Below are 5044 nucleotides of genomic sequence, written 5' to 3' on the forward strand. Positions count from 1 at the left end.
TTGTGTTTCTTTTCCCTCCGCACATAATTTATTTGAACCAATTTGATTTTATGTTCATATCAGGAGCTTAATACACATTCAGATCCTTTTACTTACAGAATAAGATTATTCTTTGCTTAACTTCATAGAAAAGATGCTTGCACAAACAAATAAAGGCCTCAGATACAAAAAAGAAGTTGTTTAGTCAAAGGATAGCATTTTGCAAGGGATACTGTAACATTTCAATCTCTATCTAAGTAAGGAAAAGAAGCCAGTCAAAGGCTAAAAGCAAACTCTTGTACAAACTCTTGCTTTAACCAGTCTCAATCTAGGTTGTTTCTGATTTAAATGCATGACCTGTTTATTGACAGGGCCAGTGGCGCAATGGATAACGCGTCTGACTACGGATCAGAAGATTCTAGGTTCGACTCCTGGCTGGCTCGAAGTGTGTTTTTGACACCTGATTTGAAGGAGGAGGTGGAATAATCAGGATATGAAGAAAGAAAGAGGTTAGTTTAGGTTAGGGATAGAGATTAAAAGGAGCTAACAAGTGGAGAGCACTACTTAAAGCTGACAACAGTGATGGACAAAAGATAGATGAAGAGTGAAACTTTCAATAACAAGGGTTATTTCCTCACATGTAGAAACTACAGAGGATACAGTTGAGGAACCACACCATGCAGATATGGGAAAGAGTGAGCATTATTAAGGCATCATGCAAAAAAAAAAAGAGAGCACACTTGTTTTGTGCTGATGGAGAAGGTCAGAAAGAGCTTCACTGTTTCTTCATGTTTCTAGAAAAAGGATATGATAAGAAGGCAGAAGAGGGACTGTGGTACTGCATAGAAGCAGGAGGTGGGTGCAGGGCAGGGAGGGACAGAGCGAGACCGTTGTCATCAGTACATCAGTTTGTAAGTGGCATTTTAAATGTTCACATTACAACTTGCAAGATGTGATTAGTGACATACCACAAGTTATTTTATTAGCATCTGCACTGTAGACCTACCTTAACTTTACCTTACATTACCTTAGAGCTAATATAGCTACTGTATAAAAAAATAATCAATGTACTGTTCAACAAACTACTTCCTGTCTTGCTAAAAAAAAATCCCAATAACTCCATGCAGCCCTGCCATGGTCATATTTCAGCAGTTTGGAAGAAGCTGGATCCTGTAGTACAACTACACCGCCAGCCTTTGTTTTCCCTGCACAGAAACTGGATGTCTGCCACGGAGCTTTCTAGAATACTAATGACAGTGGTTAGCGAGTCAAAGTTACTGACCTGAGGTGCCGAGATAGAGCACAGAGCAAGGAGTGGTGGAGCTGAAGCTCAGCCATAATAAGACTGGAAATGTCATAGTTTATTACCTCTGGTGTGGATTGCACTCCACAGGTTGTGGCTGATAGCGAACCCCACTCATTCCCTATTCATCCTGCTGTATGGATTAAGGGTGGATGATGACGGGGGGAATCTCAACAGTCAGTGCAGACGGGGAAAATGTTTTGCATTCTTTCTCCCCTGTTGGAAACATGTCTGAAAGGCATGCTGTAGTTAGTGTTGGACTCCAGGTGAAGCTCTGCTTAGTGGATTGGCAGAGAAGGAGCACCTGAACAGCCTCTGGAAGCAGCGTGTCTGGGTTTTTTGGTTGTTGTTGTTTTTTTTTTTTACTTCTTCATCCCATTGTTCACCTGCCCTTTTTTCTCGTGTTATGTTTTTGTTTGTTTCATTTTGGAACTAACCATGTTTCTGGCAGCCCATTTCTCCCATTTTCTCTGCCCATCATCTCCCAACTTTTCCAGTTTCATTTTAATTCTGTTCCACCCTCCTCCTTCTCTCTCTATCGCCTTGTCTCTCTGCAGGTGGGGAGGCTTGGAAGAAAAAAAACCTGAAAGAAAAAATGAAAGAAAGGCGGCTATGCTTCTTTTATGCCCCTCGTGCCTTTCCACGAACAAGACGAGGGTTAGACTTGTCAGGCAATTAATGTACCTGCACATGGCTACAAGGAGCCTCTCCATTAAAAACAAAGCCAATTCATTCATGGATTGGAGGATAACCCCCCCCCCACACACACACACACACACACACTCCTTCATTTGTATCAGGGTTAGAGTAATTACCCCCCGTGCAGCTAATCTATTTCTGCAGCTACTGATTCATCTTCTGCATCTTCTCAATCTGTTTGAGGTGGTCTCGCATATTTAATCTTTTTTTTTTTCAAAAGTCACTTTTTATTCAGTTTTTTTAAATCACTGATTGCAAAATCTTTGATTTCCAGCATGAATTTCAGCCGCTCTAAGAGTTTAGCTGAAGCCCGGGCTTTAATCCTTACCATACCTCAACCACTTGGTAATAATCCATGCGCAGAGATTCATGCATTAATGCAACAAGGTATAAATATTAATCATAAAACACAAATTAACATTGAAGCAGATTATAGATAAAAGCAGCCGTGGGAAGAAATGAGGGGTGAAACTTTTTTAAGTCGGAAAACTTTTGAAATTTTACAGAAAAAGGTAAATCCGCACAAAAAGAAGTGAACAACAACGCAATGCTTCACACACGCTGCTCAAGTGTAAAATTAAAACATTTATTATATGTCGGTGCATCTCTTTTTTTCCCCTCCTATCACGCGATTCCTATCTTCACAACATCGAGTGACTCCTGAATTAGTGTGTCTGTATAACATTGTTCCCCTAAAAATGCTTTTTAGAAGGTTTAAATTGAACAGTTACTGAGTACACACGTTTCCAAGATAATATCCAAATGCTGCCTATTTTTTGTGGAAGAGCAACATTGCCATCTATCACTGAGAAACAGTAATGCAGCACACACAGGAAATAAAAGAGTTGCATGTAAGCTGTTATAAGGTGGGTTTTTTCTGATGTCTATGAAAACCTCAAAGCGTCCAACTAACCTTTTAATGTTTCTCCTGCACAAACGACACTGTTTTTATCTTACCTGTCTGTATTCTATAACACAAAAACCTTAAACATCACTGTTACAACAGCACGAGGAAGCCAAAATAATGAACAGACAACAACAACAAAGGGGTTCATCTACACCAAACTCCTATCCCTCTGTGTGCAGTTCTGCTACGGTGGCCTCAGATGGGAATACTCCACGTTCGGTGTGAGATTTATTCATTCCATTTACTTCCAGGTGTTTTATTTTCATGGGATGAGGTGATGCTGCACATTGGTCCTGTCCTAAAAGTCCCACCAATGGCTTGTGTGGATGTGATTTCATTTATCCCGACTAATTCACTGAAGGGTTCGGGTTATTTAGTGGCCTGCCAGTGTGAGAGACCACAAATGAAGATGGCCAGATTGCGTGATGTGCGACTTTTTTCCCCTTCTTTTTATTAGCATGCAAATGTATAAAGCACATCCATGTACAAAGACACCATCATCACCACTGGCAGAGATAGTTTCTTTCCTAACCATAATTTCATGCATAATGTCACAGATCTGGATGCCGCGCGGCCCAACTGTTCTCCCGTGAATCCTAATTCCACATTCAGATCGCTTTATTTCTGAGACGCCTCCGCAAATTGTGCCCTTAATTAATCGGAATGATGCATCGATTCCAACTTCCCTCTTCCCTTTCCTCGACAATTTTAAAGGGCTTGTGAGGAGCGCGTGAGGAAATGGAAACACAATCAAAGCAGTGGAACTACCAGGGGGAAAAAAAGATACGACTTTATCAGATGTAGCATTTGATTACCCCGCCTGTGCTTAAAAATCTGCAGAGAAGAATTTGAAAATGTTAAAACTATGCAGGAGTTCAAGTGCGTGTCTCTAAATGCACATCTACCAATCAGAAGTTCCAGCGGGTCTCGGTCGCCTATTTTTCAAGCTTAGTTTGCCAGGTTTTCTTTGGGGGAGCTTTTTTTTCAGCTTTGGCTACCTTCTGGTCTACTTTCCCCTCCCTCCATCCTTTGCTCTTCAGCTCTAACAGCCCCTGACAGCTGGAGATGAAATAGAAATTTTGATATCAAACACCTACACAAAGGAGGGCTGACCTTTGATCAGCGTGCTGTTTGATGTTGTGACATAAAATTTGCATCATGGGAGCCCTGGCAGCGGACGTTACCGCAAAAAGGGGTAATGCCAGAGCCCTGTCAGGGAGCCGCGAAGGTCAAGGGCCTATTAGGAAGGAACAAGCCCTCTAATCCCACACAAGGGCCCTGCAAAGCATTTGATGTTCAATGCACAGAAATAGAATGAAAAATTGAGCCCTGAGAAAAGAGCAAAGACATTAAGAGGTTATTTCGTATCAGCCGCTGAGTGAACAGGATAGGCAGGGCATTATAGAATTGTTCTTATTATACTTGATGTTGTGTTTAGATCAAAAAAATTCATAACCTCAGCTGGTCAAACAAGATTATGCTCTGCAAGTCAGTCGCTCTCGCCTTGTTGAAAGCAATAACCTGTGTCTTTAAAGCATTTCGTACTGCACAGATCCTCGCCAGAAATAACACTGGCGTCCTCTCTCAGGTGTGTGGCGGCGCGGGCTACTTTAGAGCATATGGCACGCTCCGTCTGAATGTTGTCTATTGATCTGTGGACAGGTTGATCAGTGGAGCTCTGAAGCTCTTTAATTATTCAAGCTGGCACGTCATTTTTCATGCTCGCTGTTATTCCACAAGACCAAAAATAAATGTGTCACTCCCACTTTCCATCTTTCATCTGGCCATCGGCTTGCAGCCTCATTAGCTGCACAGCACAGTTGAAGGAGGAAAGCAAAGGAAAGGAAAGGAAAGGAAAGGAAAGGGAAGGAGAGAGAAGTTGACATACATTCCTCATCCCTTGTTCAGCACACGCTGTTTAACAGGTCTGCTGCACTATGTCAGACAATCATTTGATCTCATTTCAGGCAATATCATCATCTTTCCTCTCGGTCCTGTAATCAATATTTCAGTTACATTTTTGCTCTCACTTTAAAGCGCAGTCGTGATGCATGCCAAAGACTTTTATGATACGCTGAAGACAGTGTTTTGTTTGGTTAATTTATGACAGTTACTCATATCAACTTTGACTTTTTAAGGGAACATCCTGAAAAATG

At 41.5% G+C, this 5044-nt stretch overlaps 1 non-coding gene across 1 annotated transcript; it reads left to right on the forward strand.

Moving 5' to 3' along the window:
- The first annotated feature begins 349 nt into the window (after positions 1-349).
- Positions 350-422, forward strand: trnar-acg. The gene has a single exon. It is a non-coding gene; the product is annotated as a tRNA-Arg (tRNA).
- The last annotated feature ends 4622 nt before the right edge of the window (positions 423-5044 follow it).

The sequence above is a fragment of the Simochromis diagramma genome, unplaced genomic scaffold (genome assembly GCF_900408965.1).
Source record: "Simochromis diagramma unplaced genomic scaffold, fSimDia1.1 OVJJ01000646.1, whole genome shotgun sequence".
Lineage (NCBI taxonomy): Eukaryota > Metazoa > Chordata > Actinopteri > Cichliformes > Cichlidae > Simochromis > Simochromis diagramma.